The sequence below is a fragment of the Oryctolagus cuniculus genome, chromosome 11, assembly GCF_964237555.1.
Source record: "Oryctolagus cuniculus chromosome 11, mOryCun1.1, whole genome shotgun sequence".
Taxonomy (NCBI): Eukaryota; Metazoa; Chordata; class Mammalia; order Lagomorpha; family Leporidae; genus Oryctolagus; species Oryctolagus cuniculus.
Genome location: NC_091442.1, coordinates 17,257,411 through 17,278,668, shown reverse-complemented (window position 1 = coordinate 17,278,668; position 21,258 = coordinate 17,257,411). Strand labels below are relative to the sequence as shown.

General features: G+C 43.2%; 1 long non-coding RNA gene across 1 annotated transcript; it reads right to left on the bottom strand.

Annotated features, from left to right (window-relative positions):
* Positions 1–1,850: 1,850 nt before the first annotated feature.
* Positions 1,851–20,990, bottom strand: LOC138844294 (uncharacterized). The gene is made up of 2 exons (XR_011379888.1): positions 20,892–20,990; positions 1,851–2,059 (listed from the first exon to the last, which is right to left on the bottom strand). It is a non-coding gene; the product is annotated as an uncharacterized lncRNA (long non-coding RNA).
* Positions 20,991–21,258: the final 268 nt, after the last annotated feature.

Sequence of the window (21,258 nt, the reverse complement as noted above, 5' to 3'; positions counted from 1 at the left end):
GGGGCAACCGGGACAGAATCCAGTTCCCCGACCGGGACTAGAACCCGGTGTGCCGGCACTGCTAGGCAGAGGATTAGCCTAGTGAGCCGCGGCGCCGGCCCTCTTAATTGATCTTAACATTTGGCCTCTTCCTCCTTCTTGGAATACTCTTTTTTTCTTCATTTATGTAGTACATGCTCAGCCCTATACTTCTTATCCAGCTAGTATACTCCTAGAAATCCATCTCTAAGAATTATGACTATCAGCATGAAGGTACCTTAAATAACTTATGGGAAATTCACATTGTGAAAAAATTATGTATCGATTGCACTTTTTGCATGAAAAATGATAATATTTGAATCCTAGTTTTCATGAACTTTTTGACATACGCTCTTGTAAAAGGACATATGTTTATTGTTTGTTAGCAGTGAGGAAAAAAATTGGAAACAGAGCAAGTGCCTACTAATAGGAAGATGGAAGAATAATTTGCTTTTTGGTAAACATTTATTTATCTATTTGAAGGTCACTGTGACACAGAAGAGACAGAGAGAAAAAAAATCTTCTATTCTCTGGTTCACTCCCTATATGGAACTCCATCCAGTTCTACTACATCGATGGCAGGGGCCCAAGTTATTGAGCCATCTTCAACTACTTTCTCGGGGAGCTGGACTGCAGAGGAGCAGCCAGGACTCCAGCTGGATTTGGGATGCTGGTGTCTCAAGTGGCAGCCTAACCTACTGCACCACAAGGCTCCCCCTGATTTTGTTACTTTTTGAAGTTACCTAGAAATATATAATAGAACTATTCTGATTGACACATAATTTCTCACAATGTATTGTCTAAGGAAAACAAAATGAAGAAAGTTTTTTTTTCTTCCACCAAACAGGGACAAAAAACCTGTATTAAACTTGAGTGTATGCATATGTGTGTTTATCTAGGTCCGGATATGATTACAGAAGCAAGGGTGGGGGTGGGATCTGAAAGGTGTTGAATAGATTAGATTCATCTGCGAGCAAGGATAATCCAAGCTAACAGTGGCCTAAGACAGTTCATTTCTCTTTCATAGGAAGCTCCCCGTTCATCTGGACTTGATGTGGTTTTACTCTTTTCTGAAAACGTTTGGAATCCAGGATTGTTCCAATTTTCTGCACTGCTGTTACCTGGATGTCTGCAAACCTTCACCCTCAGATTTCATGTTCCAAGCTGCAGTATAGAGAAAGGCAGAAAGGATGCCTGTGGCTGTGTCTTAAGAAGGATTTCTGGGTGCAGCAACAGAATGCCTTCCCTGGTAAGAATCTAGCCACAAGAACACAAGCAGCTGTGAGGGAGGAATGGAGGGGTAGTCTCTGCCCATTCAAAAATTTCTTGACTCTTCACGCATGAATTCCTCCAAACTTTAAATCTATCAAGTTCCAGAAACAATTCCATAGACATTCTGGTTGAAGCTGAATTAAATTCATTAATGACTCACGGATAACTAACATCTTCATAATTCGCAGTATGGCATATCTCTCCAGTGATGTTTGTTTTGTTTTCCTTTTTCCCACATTGAGAATATTCTATAGTTTTCTTCATGTAAGTCTTTTACATTTCTGGCAAAAGTTACAAACAGGTATTCTACAGTTACTGTTGCAATTATGAACAGAATCTCCTTGATTCACTGTGTTTACTAGCTGACTATTGGAATTAAAGGCACAGATTTGTATATGTATTTCTTGTATTTGAACCACTTTATTGGCTTTTCTTATTGCAGTAATATTTTCAGCTGGTTTTCATTGATTTTCTAGGAAGGAAATAATATTGTCTGGAAATATACTGTAGATAATGTGCTGTTTCTTTTGGTATTATCCTCTTTTTCTTACTTAATGGCATTGTTCTTAGACTCCACAAACATTTTGATTAATGGCAGTAGTAGTGAGCATCCCATAAAATAGAAATGTCTCTAATGTTTAATGTTTTCTCACTAAGTTTGCTGCTTGTGACTTCTAATAAAAGAGTATCCTTGTCCTTGGCCTTTCTGTTCTTCGCTTACTAAGATGTTTGTCACCATTTTGTTGTCGTCAGTCATTGTCATCGGCGCCTGGGGTGAGATTATGTTTTAATTAATGTATTTTGGCATATATTGAGATGATCATATGCTTTCGTCCTATGATGTGTTAGAATGTTTGATTCAACATGGATTTTTTTAAAGATTTATTTTTGCATTTGAAAGGCAGAATTATGGGGAGTAGAGGGGAGAGAGAGAGAGAGAGAGAGACAGGTCTTCCACCTGCTAGTTCACGCCCTAACACTGCAACAGCTGGAGATGGGCTCATCTGAAGCCAGGAGCCAGGAACCTCCTCCAGGTCTCCCATATGGGTGCAGGAGCCCAAGTATACTGGGCCATTATCTGCTGATTTCCCAGGTGCATTAGCAGGAAGCTAGATCGGAAGTGGAGTAGTTGGGAGTAAAACCAGCACCCACGTGGGATGCCAGTGCTGCAGCCAGTGGCTTAACTCACTGCACCAAAGCACCAGCGCCTCAAGTTGAGATTTTTAAGAACTTCATTTTTAATTTGTAATAGAAGTTTACAACTTGATTTTTTTCAAAAGTCAACAAATGGCAAGCACCAGTTGGTAAAGGTCTTAAATAATAAGAATAATGATAAAAAATACCTTTGGAGAAAGAAGTCCCAGCTCTTTACAAACTCTAAGGGATATGCAATACAGATTTACTGAATGGGCAGTGGAGATGATGAGTATGTATGGCTCTTCCGTGGATGGTGACAAGCAAGGAATGCTGATCGCCTAGAGAACACAGGGGGATGTTGGAAGCTCCTCTCTCCTGCTCCCAGGTGGTAGAGGCCGCAAGAGATAGGGTGGGAGTTCCCTGAAAATCCTATGGAGAGGGAGGACTTTTACCTCATCCCAATATATCCGGGTCTTTTGAGTTCCCTCCAGCCCTGGGGTTCTGTCTCCTGTCTCCCTCTCCTGCCTCAGCTTCCTATACATACTCCCACAAATGTCATAGACTCCTACCCTTGGACCCACCCACAATTCCCTAAATGTGTCTTATGTCCTTGTATCTCTTTTTCCTGATGTGGTTTCTGTCTATGGAACGCTGGTTCCTCCTACTTATCTCTAGCACTGTATCTCTTGGTTCTTCAAGACCTGGCTGTGGTAGATTAAATTACTTTTCAGCAAACATTCCCTGCTTCTCACTGCACCTCCATGGGAGGAGTTCTTCCTTTCACCTTCACTTTGGGCTTTACCATGTGACCTACTTTGGCCAATGGGATGTTAGTGTACATGATGAGAGCAGAGGCTTAAAATATCCTTGCATGTTAGACTTGGCCCTTTGCAGGCCTTTTATTATTTTTTTTCATCAAAACAACCAGGTATTCACAGGTCCAAATGCACGGGACAGACTTGCACATAATCTATGGCCCAATTCCAAGCCCTTTAAGATCAGGGTCAATGCCCTGCAAACCTCCAGTCACCTGAGCAAGAAATTCACAAATACTGTGCATATTTTTTAAATATATATTTATTTATTTGAAAGTCAGAGTTACACAGAGAGAAAGGCAGAGAGAGAGACAGAGAGAGAGTGAGAGAGTCTTCCATCTGCTGGTTCACTCCCCAATTGGCCACAATAGCTGGAGCTGCACTGATCAGAAGTGAGGAGGCAGGAGCTTCTTCCAGGTCTCCCACAAGCACTTGGGCCATCTTCCACTGCTTTCCCAGGCCATAGCAGTGAGCTGGATCAGAAGTGGAGCAGCCAGGACTCAAACTGGTACCCATATGGGTTGCCAGCACTGCAGGTAGCAGCTTTACCCACTATGCCACAGTGCCGGCCCCTGTTGTTTGATATGAGATTATTGCAGCACTTGTTAAGCAGCAGTAGATGACAGGCACATGGTTAATCAGGCCTCTTGCCCTTGCTTCTTGTATTATGCACTTCTCTGAGTTCTTCCTCCAGATGTCCCCACCCCTGTAACACAACTGCAGAAAAGTACAGGGAATAGTTGAATTCCTGCCTGTATACCCCCTTAGATTGTGGACTTCCAGGTTCATCTAAATGTTTTGGGAGACCTTCAGTCATGTTCCTCTTTGTGAACCTAAAACATCCCTTGACATTCACTTTAGAGCTAAAAACTGTAACAACTGAGCAAGTTACACCAAGATCTATGAGCACATATTGCAACAAGTGGAAAACAGAATGCTGGTGTGTTCATGTTGCTGTTGGATAATGGAGAGGGACCAGCCCACTGAACTTATCTCAAATGAGTTAAAAGAATGTGAGTGGGCCCCGGACCCATGAGCTCTGCACAAGGGGAGGAAACAAAAGAGACACAAACATCTCCCTCCTTTGCAGCACTGACTATAACTTGCAGGACTCGTAAAGCTGTTTAGATGTTTGAATCAAAGAGTTTCAGCTGTTAGAGACTGAAAGCAGAGTGGTCAGAGTTGAATGTTGTTCAGTGTTGTCTGGGTCGAGACTAAACGGGGCAGTGGGATCATCCTTGATCACATCTATCTCTTGGTGTTCAAAACTTTCATTTTATTTTAAATTTAATTTAATTTTACAAAAAGGCTTATTTGAAAGGTGGAGTGATACAGAGAGAGACACAGAGACCCATCCATTGGTTCATTCACCAGATGCCAATGGTTAGAGCTGGGCCAGACTGAAGCCAGGAGCCTAGAACTCCATCCAGATCTTCATGTGGGCAGCAGGGGCTCAAGCATTTGAGCCATCTTCTGCTTTTCTCTCTGGCACATTAGCAGGGAGCTGGACCAGAAGTAGAATAGCTGGTGCTCTAATATGAAATGCCAGTGCTCTGAAAATGATTGCAATGTCACAGGTGGCAGCTTAACCTGCTGTACCACAATGCCAGCCCCAGATTTATTTTATTTTCAAGTTTTTAAATAAAGCATAATTTTTATTTTTGTATTTATTAATTTATTCAGTTTGAAAGACAGAGAGAAGGACAAGCAGACAGAGAGATATCTTCTATCTGCTCGTTCACTCCCCAGATGCCAATAGCTGGGCTGGGACAGGCTGAAACTAGGAGCCTAGAATTCAATCTAGGTGTCCCCTGTAGGTGGCTGGGTCCAAGTATTTGAGCCATCCCCTGCTTCGCCAGGGTGCACATTAGTGGGGAGTTGGAATGGAGAGCAGAGCTGGGGTATGGGATGCAGGCACTCCAGGTGGGAACTTAATCACTGAGTTAAACACCTGCCCCTTATTTTTGACCTTTAAAAGGCCAAATATCAAAATTGAGCCATTTCAAAGGAGGGAGGCACCCATGATTTTGGCAAGGCTCTCAACCATCAGGTCTAGTCCAGGGTCATTACTCACACTTGGCAGGTGTTTGATATAGGTAAGTATTGGTGAAGAAATCAGTGGGTGAATTGATATTTAGGTGTGTAGAAAGAACACTGGACATGTCCTCTACAAATCAAGTAATTTTCAGAGATGGTCTTCAGGGACACCTGGAAAACACATGTGACCCCATTTTAAATCTGACATTGGTATGAACTTAATGAAGTCCAATTATAGTACAACATTGCTGTAAAAATTATTTCCCCCAAAATATATCATGAACCTTAAAAATATCTGTACCCTTTGGTCTAAAGATACTGTACATAAGGAGCACAGCAGACAGAAGGAATGAATCTGAGATGTAAAGATCTAAAGTAATGTTCCTGGGGCCGGCGCTGTGGCGCAGCAGGTTAAAGCCCTGGCCTGAAGCGCTGGCATCCCATATGGGCACCGGTTCTAGTCCTGGCTGCTCCTCTTCCGATCCAGCTCTCTACTGTGGCCTGGGAAAGTAGTGGAAGATGGCCCAAGTCCTTGGGCTCCTGCACGCACGTGGGAGAGCCGGAAGAAGCTGCTGCCCTGGCTTTGGATCGGCGCAGCTCCGGCTGCTGCAGTCATCTGGGGAGTGAACCAGCAGATGGAAGACTTCTCTCTCTCTCTGTCTCTACCTCTCTCTGTAACTCTGTCTTTCAAATAAATAAAATAAATCTTAAATAAAATTAATGTTCCTTACTTGGCTATTCAAAAGGGCAAAAAATAAAAAGGATTTGTTAGCAAGAACTGCCTTGTGACATGTCAGTTACTATGGGTACTGTCAAATTTGCTATGTCATCGGTCTTTAGAAGCATCAGTCAATCTAATTCAAAGAGGCTAGGACTGGGAGAAGTGGTGAGAGAGGAAGGAATGGAGTCAGGGAGAGACAGAGGAACAGAAACAGAGACAAAGGCAGTGGTTTGTGCCTAGTGGGACGTAATGGATCAATGTTTGTAGAATGAAGACTGGAAAGCGAAGCCAGTCAGACACAGGAGTGGATTACAAGGCAGATCTCCACCTCCCTGACCACATTAGACCTCGCTGACCCTGCAACACCCACCTATGCTGCCACACAGGGACTGGAGGCTGGCAGCGGGACTGAGGAGAGGGAAGGCGGGGCAGGGCAAAGGGGAGGGCAGGGAACATCGAGGCAGCTCTGGCTCCATCATGGGCTGGCTCATTTCAAACGTGGGACGATGCTGCATCCTGAGACCCCCACTGTGGGTCTGGAATACGTGCCTCACCTTGTTCTTTCCCATTGTGTTTCCCTCCCTCCACGAACTCCTGTGTATGCTGGGCAGTCAATTTATTAATAATTGTCAGGAAAAGCTGTGTTGGTGTTGTGGATGCCCTTGCATATTTTCTTGGAATGATTTTAGAGCTGCTGCTTCAACAATTACTTCAAGTTTATCATTTCATGTGTGATCCAGATCTCAGGGGAGGTATTTTATCCCTTTCAGCCTCTTTTGGATTGTGTGTGTGTGTGTGTGTGTGTGTGTGTGGTCGGGGGTGCATCCCCTGCACATGGTGGACAAGGTAGCCTTCTCTGACTCAGAGTCCCTGCTTCCACGGCCTGAGTGCTGCTTCAGGATCGCTTTGTCTCCCTTCCTGCTCCTCTGTTCTGCACTGCAGCATCCCGAGCAGCCTTTTCAGCCGCCTGCTCTTGTCCCAGACCTCACACCCACGCAGTGTTTGTGTGCGTAGCAGGCTCTGCTGAGAGCTCCATGCAGTGGACAGCTTTCCTGCTGCCGCCCTGCTCAGCCCCTTCTCCTACCTCCTTCCTCGTTTTACCACCCGGGTTCCCTTCAGAAGCCCAATTCTCTCCCATTAATCTGAACTAAACCCAAATCTCCACACTTTACTCATCTCCAGGAAAGCATCCCCAATGTGCCTGATAAACAAAGGGCCGCCTACTCTTGCAGTTTTTTTAGAAGCAAGGAGCCTGACAGGACTCTGAAACAGGAGGCTGTCTTGGGTTGAGTTTCCAGAAGCAGACTGAGAAGAGGATTTGTTTAAAAATTATTCATTAGGAAGTCTTCCCAGGGGGTGGGTTTTTGGTATAGCAGTAAGGATGTGGCTTGGGACACAGGCATCCCATAATGGTGTTTGGATTTGAGTTCTAGCTCTGTTCCCATTTCCAGCTTCCTGCTAATCCTAGGAGGCACCAGGTGATGCCTGGATCCAGACTGAGTTCCCTGTTCCCAGCCTCATACTGGCCCAGTTCTGGCTCTTGCAGGCATCTGGGGAGTGAATCAGGGGGTGGAAGATCTCTCTCTGTCTTTCAAATAAAATAAAATATTTAAAAGGAAGTCTTTCCAGAAAAAAAGAAAACTGGCTTTGAGGGGTAGGGTGGGTACGGAAGGGGAACCCAGCAAGCAAGGAGATTGAGCAGATCCAGTGTCCTTCAGATAGTTTGTGGAAAAATGGAATTAACAACATGAGTTTATGTTGCTGCAAAACAATTTTTCATAGTACGTGGAAAATGTATTATGAAGAAACCATGCATGGATTTCAAAAAATTTTTGCACTAAAATAAACTGATATTTTTAATCCCATTTTTCCATGAACATTTTGAAGTCCCCTTGAATGACAGCAGGGAGGCTTGCTTGGGGCTCAGTCCCTTGTGGGAGCTCTGGAGAAGCATGAAAAATGTCCCCACCAGGGAGCAAGAGAGCTGGGAGGTTGGACTTCAACGTTTGGCAGGCTTTTCTGGGAGCCGCCCAAGGGAGACGTAAATTCTTCGGCTCTCTGCTAAGAGAGGCAGGTGCAGGCTGTCAGAGTGGACCCACAGGGAAAGCGCGTGAGCACAGACACAGCCCAGGGGTCCAAGGCGCTTCGGGCAAAGCACCAGTAGGGCTTCCTTCTCTGCCCTTCCTCACTGTGTGCGGAGGAAGGGAGCGGCGTGGAGCACAGCAGTCTCTTCAGTGTGCGTTCTGCCAAGGTGTAGAAAGCAGAGGCAGCCATCAGTGAGGCAAGGGTGCTGGCCTGCTGGCTCTCGGCGGCAGGAGCTCTTCCTCCAGGTCCTTCTGCCGTGTTCTGACTCCTCTCAGGGATGACACAGCATCTCAGGATGATGTAGCTTGCCCAGGGGTCTGGACCTGCTCACCTGCCTTCTCTACACATGGCCCCTGTGCCCACCTCTGAGACCATGCCCCAGCCCAGAGCCACTCAAGGGCAACTACACTGTCTTCATTGTCTTCTTCCAGAACTGCCCCATCTGTTTTTTTTTTTTTTTCTTTTGGACAGGCAGAGTGGACAGTGAGAGAGAGAGACAGAGAGAAAGGTCTTCCTTTTTTCCGTTGGTTCACCCCCCCAGTGGCCACTGCGGCCGGCACGCCGTGGCCGGTGCACCGCGCTGATCCAAAGCCAGGAGCCAGGTGCTTCTCCTGGTCTCCCATGTGGATGCAGGGCCCAAGCACTTGGGCCAACCTCCACTGCACTCCAGGGCCATAGCAGAGAGCTGGACTGGAAGAGGGGCAACCGGGACAGAATCTGGCGCCCCAACCAGGACTAGAACCCAGGGTGTTGGTGCCGCAGGCGGAGGATTAGACTATTGAGCCGTGGCGCCGGCCTCATTCGTTTTTGATTTGTGGATTCGAGGGGCGAGTTGTCATTGTCTGACACAGCTGTCATGCGGGTGGCTCTCTGCCCAACACCGAAGGCAGGGCGGGGCGTGTGATCATTCATCAGGTCCTGACCTGGGCATGAGAAATCTGTTTCTGCCCTTTAGGAATGCAGCCTCAGTTGCGGTGCTGGGGTCCTGCCCACATGGCGCCTCAAACCTGAGCAGGGGCTGCTAAGGGGAATTGCGCCCTCTTGGGCTACACCTCAGGAGCACCCAAGATTACCTCCTTCCAGGAAATTAACTCTCCTAATGGCAAGATCTGGCCTTCAATGCTTTCCCAGTAGATTTGTGCTTGTTTTGATAGAGCTTGATTCTGTTTTCCTGGTACAATAGCACCTTCCTCAGGGGCTCTTGGCAAAACTGTCGCTGGTCTAAACACACACATGCAGAGAATTCCTCTGGACGGCTACATATCTGAATGCCGACCGTGTCAGGCAGTCAGCCAGCAATCCCAAGGCCTCTGAAAACCAGAGACAGTGGCAGACATTCCAGAGGCTCTGCAGACTCCCTGCAGTTTTCCATGGTTCTCTCCTCAGGCACTTTTCCACCTTCTATCATCTCTACGTTGTTGGGCAGCAACACTGAGAACTCAGGCATTTTGCTCCTCCTCTTCCCCAAAGCCTCAAGATGACAGTAAAGAATTTACAAGCCAGGGCCAGTGCTGTGGCATAGAGGGTAAAGCCACTGCCTGCAATACTGGCATCCCATATGGATGCTGGTTCGAGTCCCAGCTGCTCCACTTCCAGTCCAGCTCCCTGCTAATGCACCTGGGAAAGCAGTGGAAGATAGCCTAGGTACTTGGGCTCCTGCACCCACATGGGAGACCCAGAAAAAGCTCCTGACTCCTGGCTTTGGATAGGCCCAACTCTAGCTGTTGAAGCATTTGGGGAGTGGACCAGTGAATGGAAAATCTTTCTCTCTCCCTCCCTCTCTGTAACCCTGCCATTCAAATAAATAAATACATCTTAAAAAAAATTTACAACCCAAACCACAAAGACACACAAAAGAGAATTGGTGAGGAAACAAAGTGAAATAAAATGTTGGAAGCAGGAAAATCAGTGGTAACTGACTTGGAAGAATAGACAAAGTTAAAGATTAAACCTTAAAAATGAGGGGTGGTACTAGTAAATCCCTAGCTGCATAATTCCAATTGGAATACCCCTGAAGATGGGTTGAGGGGTGGGGCCGAGAATAGGCACTATGGCTCCATGTTCTGTCCCAGGAGCAGTGAGACTCCCACATCCCCATCCTGATTCTACAGTCAGATAACATCATCCTCTGCCGTGGAAGAAGATGGGAAAACGAAGATGGTTTGGATTTGGTGGTCCCAGGCACAGCTGAGAACAGTGTGAAGTGAAAGTCTATTTTGTGACTGGCATCACCCTAACTTCCCACTATTGGGGTGCAGTGGGTTAAGTCACTTTTTATAACACCAGCATCCCGTATCAGAGCGCCAGTTTGAGTTCTAGCTTCTCTACTTCTGATCCAACTTCCTTCTAATGTGTCTGGGAAGGCAGTGGATGATGGTCCAAGAGCCTGGGCCCCTGCCACCTACATAAGATACCAGGATGGTGTTCCTGACTCCTGGCTTGCTGCTGTGGACATTTGGGGACAGAATTGGAATCTAGTGGATGGGAGACCTCTTTCTCTATCTCCCTCTTTCTGCCACTCTGCCTTTCAAATAAATAAATAAATCTTACTCTCTCTGTAAGAGCAGCTTAGATTCTCCATGAAGAAGGATGGAAACTTCCTGTCTGGGGAAACTGTTGAGGCTAAGGGAAAAAAATCTACTAACATTTGGTGTTTCATCAGTGAGACAATGGAGTCCACAGCTAAGTACCTTACTGAGAACACCAGTGGCAGAGGGACCACCCATACACACAGAGCTGCAGACAAGCAGGTGGATTCCTCTACTTTCACCTCTGAGCAGAGAGCTTGGCATCACTTGACATAAGAGAGGAGCTTCTAGCATAAAAGACAGGGATATATATCAACCAATTACCCAGCCAGCCATATTAGGGGAAAATCAAAGTTCATAAGGTAAATGAAAGTGTCAAGAAATCCTAAGCTTTGTATGTTTTCTATCTGAGAAAAGAGAACAGTAAGTATAAAATGGAATATCTGGATTATTAGTTATTTTTAAAAACTTTTTCTTATTTATTTGAAAGGCAGAGTTATAGAGAGAGATGGAGAGGCAGAGAGATCTTCCATCTTCTGGGTCATTCCCCAAATGTTCACAATGGCCAGGGCTGGGCCAGACTGAAGTCAGGAGCCTGGAACTCCATCTGGGTCTCCCAGTTGGGTGGCAGGGGCCCAAGCACTTGGGACAATCCTCTATTACTTTTCTAGTCATATTTGCAGGGATCTGAATCAGAAGTAGAGAATCGAAACTCAAACCAGTGCTCATATGGGATGCTGGCATCTCAGGTGGCGGCTTACCCATCTGTCTGCTGGCCCCTGGAGAACAAGTTCTTGAAAGTTCAAAATATAACAGCAAAAATGAAAAACTCCATAGGTGAATTGCAGTCTAATTTCAGGAATTCTCAAGGATAGTAAAAGAAAAGTACAAAGCAACAGAAAATAGAATACGAGATGTAATAAATTTAAGACTTAACTTAGAAGATCTAATAACTAAGTTTCAGGGAGAAGAGAAAAAATGAGGGAAAGGAATGGCCACATTAGTAGATATAATGGAAAAAAAAGATAAAAAGGAAACAAAATAATGTCCATTTTTGGGAGAACAGATAAATAAATTATGATACCTCCACATAATAGCATGTGAAATTTCATTTCACAATGAAAATGCAACAAACTACAGCCATGTGGGTAGATGACTCTTAGGAGCAGTGTTGAATGAAGGGCAAGCTGCAGGAGTGCCAGTTTCCAGGTGATTCTATTTCTATGACATGCCAAAGACATATGGAAAAATAGCAAGTGAACTATAAATGAGTCATGAGGCTGGTAACATGGCTGGTGGAGGATGAGGTATGGCAGGTGTAGGGAAGACAGGCTGGAATTAGAAAAGAACATACATGATGCAGGGAGGTATTGGTCACATTCTATTTTAAGTTGGGTGGTGGGTTATAGGCATTTGTTCTGCTACTATGTTTTATAACTTATATTACTCATATGTTTCTTGTACACATCCAAACACAGATACACACACATAGAGAGAAGTGATTCAAGGAATTCTCCTTTTCCAGGGCCTCACAGTCCAATGTAATGTAGAGGTGGTGGTGGAATCTATACCAAAGCCTATCTTTGTGAAATTTAGGAGCATCAGTGATAAAGAGAATATCATAACATCAATGATAAAGGGAATATCATATCATCAGAGATAAAGAGAATATCAAAACAGCTCAACTACAAAAAACAGAATCAGAAGAGTGTTGGCGTTCTCACTGCCCAGGCTGGAAGCACAGGGCAACACTCTTAAGATTCTGAAGGAACAAGAGTCCTACCTATAATTCTAGACCAAAGTAGCAAATGAGAGAGCAGAATTAAGACACACTCATATAAATTAGACCTCAAAACTTTTATCTACCATGCACCTGTTCTGAAAATGAGAGAATGTGCACCATCAAAGTGAGCCAGTAAATCAAGAAAGAGGAAACCATGGAAACCGGGACAGAGGGATTCCAATACAGGAAGGAGACAAAAGGAACATAAAGTCTGTAAGCTGGGGGAAGTCACCAACTGCCCCCAGCATTCCCCCCCTCCCCCGACACACACACACACCAAACTGCTGGAAGCAGGCACAGAACACAACTAATACAGGTTGGAGCCAAGAAGACAACAGAACTCAAGGGGAGATTTCTCCATGAAAAACAGGCAACTGACCAACTGTCTAAGTGCACCTAGAGGAGGCTTATAGTTCCGTGTGATAGTTTCAGAAAGAATTGTGGTTGGCACCTAGAAAACCAAGCTGAAAAACAAAGGAAAAGAAAGAAATGAAGGAAGGAATGATGGGAGGAAGGAAGCAACCAAGGCCATTTATCAACTTCAGAGAAAACCAAAAGTTGTACAAGAAAGCATATATTAATACACTATGTGGGGCTGGCGCTGTGGCATAGCTGGTAAAGCTGCTGCCTGCGGCTGGCATCCCATATGGGTGCCGGTTCGAGTCCCAGCTGCTCCTCTTCCTATCCAGCTCTCTGCTAATGGTCTGGGAAAGCAGTAGAAGATGGCCCTAGTCCTTGGGCCCCTGCACCCACGTCGGTGTCTGGATCGGTGCAGCTCCGGCCGTTGCAGCCATCTGGGTAGTGAACTCTCTGGGTTCATTCATCCGGGTAGTAGAGACTCTCTCTCTCTCTCTGTCTCTCCTTCTCTCTTTGTGTAATTCTGACTTTCAAGTAAATAAATAAATCTCAAAAAAATACACTACGTAAATTGTTAGCATATGTACATAGTATTTACATAATCCAGATAATGCTGAATATTGTCTGAAAATACAATATAACTATATGGGAGATTTAAGGCAACAGGAAGTGTGTTTGTAGATAAGAGTGTGGAATTTAGGAGAATTAAATTTCTACCTTCTGCAATTGTAAGTGCCAGATTTCTAAAATGAAAAGAATCTACCTAAATGAAAGTAAAGGGAATACTTCCCAATTCAGTTTGTGAGGTTATATAACTGAACCCCAACTAGATGAGGGCAGATAGGTAATTGTAGCCAGTTTAACTTATTAGGATGCATGTAAGAATTCTAAATGAAATGTAAATAAGCTGAAAGCTGCAGAATCAAGTTTGTTTTATTTTAGTAATGCAAAGTTGGTCCAAATTAAAGACAATATATTTATATAAACCATTACAATAACAGAGTAAAGGAGAAAACACACAGGATTATTTAAACAGGCACAGAAAGGGTATTTGATAAAACTTAGAATTTATTTAATTTTTACTTGAGAGGTACAGAGAGGCAAACAGAGTTTCCATTTGCTGGTTCACTCCCAGGTAATTGCAACAATTGGTGCTGGGTTAAGCTGAAGCCAGTAACTCCATCCAGGGCTCTCATGTGGGTGGCAGGAACCCAAGTACTTGAGCCATCACTTGCTGCCTTCCAGGGTGTGCATTAGCAGGAAGTTAGAACTGGGAACAGAGCCAGAACTTCAACCCAGGCACTCTGATGTGGGATGTGGGTGTCTGATATTGTATATTAGCAGCTCTGCCAGATACCTGCTCCTATCCTATGTTCTTGAACATCTAAAAAAGGAGACATTTATGAAAATGTCCTTTGCAACATTGATTGTAATAATAATAAAAAAATTGGAAACAACCCAAATTTCCATCAATGGGAGAATACGGAAAGCAGTTATGATATATTCATATTATGAAATCCTGTACAACAGAGGAAATCATGAGCCACAGCTATCTGTGTCACTATGGACTACTCCCAAAACATGTTAAGTTAAAAAAAAAACCTACAAAAACCAAGTTTCAATTTTATTCTTCAGCATGTGGATATCTTATTTCCGGTTTGTGGAAGAGACCACCTGTTTTTGACACCTTTGTCAAAAATCAACTGAACAGGGGTGAGCTTTGTGCAGTGGTTAAGACTCTACTTGGGATCCCCACATCCCATACTATGAGTCCTGGATCTGCTTTTGGATCCAGCTTCCTGCTAATGTGTCCCTGGAAGTGGCAGGTGATGGCTCAAGTAGTTGAGTCTCTGCCACCCACATGAGAGAATCAGATTGAGTTCCTAGCTTTCAGCTTTGGTCCAGGGGTGTGAATCAATGGATGGAAGATTTTTGTATTTAAAAAAAAAAGTAATATTAATATGTGGGTTCATTTCTGGGCTCTCTATTCTGTTCTATTGATTAATGTGTCTATTTTCATGCCAGCATCACACTGTTAATTACTAAAACTTTGTAATACAATTTGAAATCCAGTAGTGTGATATCTCCAGCTTTGTTCTTTTTGCTCAAGATTACCTTGGCTATTAGTTGTTTTTTGTGGTTCCAAATACATTCTAGGATTTTTTCCTACTTCTGTGAAAAATGACATTGGAATTTTGACAGGAATTGCATTGGTTCTGTAGATTGCTTTGGGAATGAAGAGTTTTAAAAATATCAGTTCTTCCAATCCATGAACATGGACTATTTTGCCATTTATTTGTGCCATCTTCAGTTTTTTAAAAGTATATTATACTTTTCAGTGTATATATCTTTAATTCTTAGTTAAATTTCTCCCAATTTTATTTCTTCCTTTGTAGCTATTTTATATGGAAATGTTTTCTTGATTTTCTTTTCAGGTAGTTTGTCAGAATATAGAAATGCTATTGATATTTGTATGTTGATTTTGTATCCTATAGGTTTGTGTAATTCATTTATTTTTTAACTTTTAAAATATATATAAATTTCCTGTGTAATTCATTTATAAGTACTAACAGCCATGTAACAGAATCTTTAGGCTTTTTTCACTAACTTGTATATGATTATGCCATCTATGAAAAGGACAATTTAACCCTTCCTTTGTAATTTTATGCCTTTTATTTCTCCCTCTTGCCTAAATTGCCTTTGCTAGGACTTCCAGAACTATGTAGAATAAGTATGTTAAGAGTGGGCATCTTGTTCCTGATCTGAGGAAAGCCATTCCTGAGTATGATGTTAACTATGGGTTTGTTATATGTGATGTTCATTGTGTGAGGGAGTAATCAAAATGCATGATATTGGCAAAAAAGACACACAGGCCAATGAAACACAATAGAGAAACCAGAAACAAACCCATGCATATATAGTCAATTGGTTCTTGACAAAAGTGCCAAGAAAAAACAGACTCTCAATAAATGATGTGGGGACAACTAGATATTCAAATGCCAAAGACTGTGGTGAGGCAGAGGGGAGAGAGAGTTGACCTGTTAACCCCATGGCCTTTAACCAGTTCTCCATCAAAAGACTTTGGCCCACTATTGTAAACTTGAATTTACAAACTTGAATGAACTTGGGTTTCAACTGTTAGATCTGCTGTAAATACACTGCATTTTTATGACATAAAAAATGCAAAAGAATGAAGTTAGAGCCTCACTTTATACCATAAACAAAAATTAACTCAAAATAGATTATAGATTTAAATGTAAAATCTGAAAATGTAAAAATATTGGAAGAAGTTGGAAAAAAACTACATGACATGATCTAGGCAATGATTTTTTTGACCTTTAACCTAAAAGCTCAGGCAACAAAAGCAAAAATAGACAAATGGGGGATTACATATTACTAATAAGCCTCTTCGCAGAAAAAGAAACAATAGAATGAAGAGATGACCTACATATTGGGAGAAAATATTTGCAAGCAGTATATCTGATAATAGGTTAATGCAGGAAGGAAGGAAGGAAGGGAGGGAGGGAGGGAGGGAGAGAGGGAGAGAGGGAGAGAGGGAGGGAGGGAGGGAGAGAGGGAGCAAGGAAGGAAGAAAAAAAATTTTAAAAACTCAATTGCAAAAACACAAATGACCCAAATGGACAGAGGATCTGAATACACATTTCTCAAGACACACAAATGGCCAATAGATACAGGAAAAAATTCTTGCCACTGGGGCCAGTCTGTGGCATAGAGGGTTAAGCTTCTACCTGGGATGCCAACATCCTATATGGGTGCCTACAGAGACCTGGCTACTCCACTTCTGATTCATCTACCTGCTAGTGTGCCTGGTAAGTCAGCAGAAGATGGCAAAGTGCTTGGGCCACTGCACCCATATGGGAGATCCAGAAGAAGCTCCTGGCTCCTGGTTTTTGCCTGGCCCAGCTTTGACTGTTGTGACTATTTTGGGAGTGAACCAGCAGATGGAAGATCTCACTCTGTCTCTCCTCCTCTCTTTGTAACTTGGCCTTTCAAATAAATAAACAAATCTTAAAAAAATAAAATGCTTGCCATAATGAATCATTAGGTAAAAGCAAACTAAAACCATAATGACATTATCACCTCATACCTGTTAGAATGTCTGTTACCAAAAAGATAAACATTGACAAGGATTCTGAGAAAAGTAAACACTTGCACACATTTGGATGGAAATGTAAATTAGTACAGCCATTATGAAAATGTATGGAAGTTCTTGAAAAACGAAATCTAAAATTCCAGTATGATCCAGCAACCCTACTTTTGGATCTATATCCTAAGGACATGACAGCAGATTGTCCAAGCAATATCTACACTCCCATATCTGTTGCAGCATTACTTAGAATAGTCAAGCTATGGATCATCCCAGGTATCCTCTAATGGATGAATAGATAAAGGAAATGCAGCATATACTCACATTCATAAGGGAATACTCTTACATCTTTAAAAAGAAGGCAATTCTGTCATTTGGAACAACAAGAATGAACCTGGAGGACATTATGCTAAGTGAAATAAGTCAGGCACAGGAAGACAAATACACGTCATCACTTATAAGTGGAATGTAAAACAACTGAACTCCTAGAAGCAGAGTGGAATGGTGGTCATCAGAAGCTGGGGGATTGGGGAGAAGGAGATGTTGGTGAATGGGTACAAAGATGTAGTTAGGAGGAGTAAATAATAAGGATTTGAGGTGAAGACTACATTAATTATGTTGATTCAATCATCCTACATTAAATATATATCAGCATTGTTTTGTACCCCATAATTATATACAATTATACTTTTTCAAGATAAATAAAAATATAAGTTTTAGAAAGTATTTTCCATTTTTATAAAACTTAAAAACATGAAGAACAATATATTTGGGAATATAGATACATCTAATTAAAGTATAAAATAGAAATGTATGGGAAGAATTGATACAAAATTGAGGATGTGACTTCCTAGGCAGGAGGGATTGAGATCAAGGAAGGTAACACAGAGCTTACCTACAGATATTATGCTTAGTTCTTTTTTTTTTTCTTTTTTAAAGATTTATTTATTTATTTGGAAGGCAGAGTTACAGAGAAGGAGAGACAGAGGGGGCAGGGGAAAGAGATCTTTCATCTGCTAGTTCACTCCCCAAATGGCCACAATGGCCAGGGCAGGGTGAAGCCAACGCCAGGAGCCTGGAACTCTATCCAGGTCTCCCACATGGGGGCAGGGACCCAAGGACTTGGGCCATTTTCTGCTGCTTTCCCAGGCACACAGGCAGGGAGCTGGATCAGAAGTGGAGTAGTCAGTTCTTGGGATGCTGGCATTGTGCACTGTGGCTTAAGCTGCTGCACCACAACACTGGCCCCAATGCTTCGTTCTTCTTCTTCTTCTTTTTTTTTTTTTTTTTTAAGATTTATTTATTTATTTATTTGAAAGACAGAGTTACACAGAGAGAGGGGAGGCAGAGAGAGAGAGAGAGGTCTTCCATCCACTGATTCACTCCCCAATTGGCCACAACGGCCGGAGCTGCACTGATCCGAAGCCAGGAGCCAGGAGCTTCTTCTGGATCCCCCACAAGGGTGCAGGGGCCCAAGAATTTGGGTCATCTTCTACTGCTTTCCCAAGCCATAGCAGAGAGCTGGATCGAAGGAGGAGCAGCTGGGACTAGAACCGGCGTCCATATGGGATGCTGGTGCTTCAGGCCAGGGCATTAACCCACTGCGCCACAGCGCCGGCCCCTTAAGATGAGTGATGGGTATTCTTTATTATTTGTTCTTTGGAATGGCATAGGTGGCTTAAGTAACATTACATGCTTATTATTCAGAAACATGGAAGGAAAGGAAAAGGGAACTGGGCAGTGAATGAAAATGCAGGGAACTTTAAATTTTTTTTTTTTTTTGTGACAGGCAGAGTGGACAGTGAGAGAGAGAGAGACAGAGAGAAAGGTCTTCCTTTGCCGTTGGTTCACCCTCCAATGGCCGCCACGGCTGGCCCGCTGCGGCCAGCGCACCGCGCTGATCCGATGGCAGGAGCCAGGTGCTTCTCCTGCTCTCCCATGGGATGCAGGGCCCAAGCACTTGGGCCATCCTCCACTGCACTCCCTGGCCACAGCAGAGAGCTGGCCTGGAAGAGGAGCAACCGGGACAGAATCCGGCGCCCCGACCGGGACTAGAACCCGGTATGCTGGTGCCGCAAGGCGGAGGATTAGCCTAGTGAGCCGCGGCGCCGGCCACTTTTTAAATTTAAACCTCGTATTTTTAAACTATACATTTTTACTACTGTAATAAAAGTCAACAGTGTAAAAAATAAAGTTTGAGCTGAGGAATAATTTGTGATACGCTTCTCGAAAATCTCCATGTTTAGATGCCTTATCTCCATGCTTTTCAAAACAAGGTCTTTGGACAAGAGTGGGTTGGTTGCTTATATGGTCTGCTATGAACTAAATATAGAATTCAGTCTAAGTCTTTGGGAAATTTTACTGTAATCTTAAAATGATTTTATGTGAGTTAAATCTAATAATTAAAAAATGGGACTTGTGTTTTATATAATTTCATTTTTTCTAGAAATAAACATCTTGATTTACAAAAGTATTAGTGTATAATGCATTGAAACATGGAAACAAAAAGGAACTGGTCCTGCACAAATAGTTTGAGATGCATTGCTCTCTATCTTACTCAAAATGGATGTCTACTGGGCTGGGGTTTTGGCATGGTGGGTTAGGCTACTAATGCAAGATCCCATATTGGAGTGCTGGTTTAAGTCCTTGCTGCTCTGTTTCTACTCCAGCTTCCTGCTGATGTGCCTGGAAGGCAGTGGAAGAAGCCCACTGTGGAGACCTGCCACTCAAGTGGAGACCTGGATGGTGTTCCAGGCTCCTGGCTTCAGTTTTACCCAGCCTGGCTATTGTGGTCACTTGAGCGAACCAGCAGAATAAGGGTCTGTCTCTCCCTTTTTCTGTCATCCTGCCTTTCAAATAAATAAATAAATAAATAAATAAATAACTTTTTATAAAGGGGTTTCTATGTTAGATTTCTTTTCTATGCAGCAAAGGTTTTCTTGCTCTTTGGTGATCTTGTGTTCTACTCCTAAAATATTAATGTTATGTGGGATTCTGGAATTGTTTTGTTCGAGACATTTGCCTTGCATATATAAAGATGTGGTTTATTCTCCCTAGAGACAAATGTAAATGATTTCCTGTTGATAAAGAGCAAGTCTTTAAATTTAGAATGAAGTGGAAAGGTTGGTATGTAGAAGTGTGATAAATTGGGCTGTTTCCAAAGCAATATCTTTTTCAGTTAACTGTTAATTCACCAGTTTGTTGCTTTCATTAATCCTACCAAAATCTCCAAGTTTGTGAAAACACTGTAAACGTGGTTTGAGTATTTCAGACTTTTTGCATGACAGACTTCACGCTATAAAGGAATGAAGGCTATATGTTACTAAAGCATCATCGTTGTAAGAGAACAAAACCAAATCTGATCTGATCTCCTCTTTGGCCTTAGAAGCACACCTCCTGAGAAGTTTCAGGCTGTGTGTGGCCTGCAACAGGGGCTCAAAGCTGCTGGCTTGTGGGACTGCAGGAGCCCAGTTAGCTTGGGTCTCTGCCTCCCCCATGCAGCGCCGTGGGAGTTCCTGAAGTGCCCAGACATAACTGTTTATGATTTTTGTTTCCCCAGAAGAGAAGACTCCTTAAAAAAATTTTTTTTTTGAAGCCGGATTACTTACTGATTTTCAGAATCCTCTTACATCTGCCACTTCTCAAGGGAATTTTTTGGGGTATAATCTTCTAATCTTTAGGGAAAGCTAATAAAACACGGCCTGTACCTGGCCTTCTACCAGAAGCACTCAATCTCTTAATTACAGAGATATCAAACTGCCTACTTTAAGTTCCTGCTTTCTCAAGGGAGCTACCAAGCACCTGACAATGCTCTGGCCTGATTGATCCCAATCCCCCTCCAATCACAATTCTCCATTCCAGCTCCCGCCTACCTAACCCATAAAGCTTCCCCCAACTCCCTGGTTGGGGGAAGAGTCTGCTTCCCTGCTTCCTAAAAATCCTTTCCGCCCTCCAAAGTCTGAGTGTCACAGATTATAATAGAGAGCAACGGGCAACAAATCTACCTCGTTCAGTAACGTTTTAAAATTACCTTTTGCTTTCTGGTCCTTCTGAACTCTTCCCACTGACTCCAACTGAGTGTCTCTGCTGTATTTTCTTGCTATTATTTCATCTTTTTACAAAAAGTCACTTTCTATTTCTCTTTGAATTGTTACAGTACAATTAGTACTGTCTTACCACCTTGCCACTCTAGAATATTCCTCAAGCTAACGTTCTCCTTTGTTCTGTATTTCATTCTCCGGCCGTTATGAAAAGGAAGTCATGAAGGGGAGTGCATAAAAACAGTCCTTCCAAGGCCTTGCACTCCCACCAGGGGTCTCAGCCTCCTCCCGGTGAATGGAGCTCGTTTGGAGGAGACTGAAAGGGAGAACGTAGGCGGGGTCCGTGAGACTTGAGTT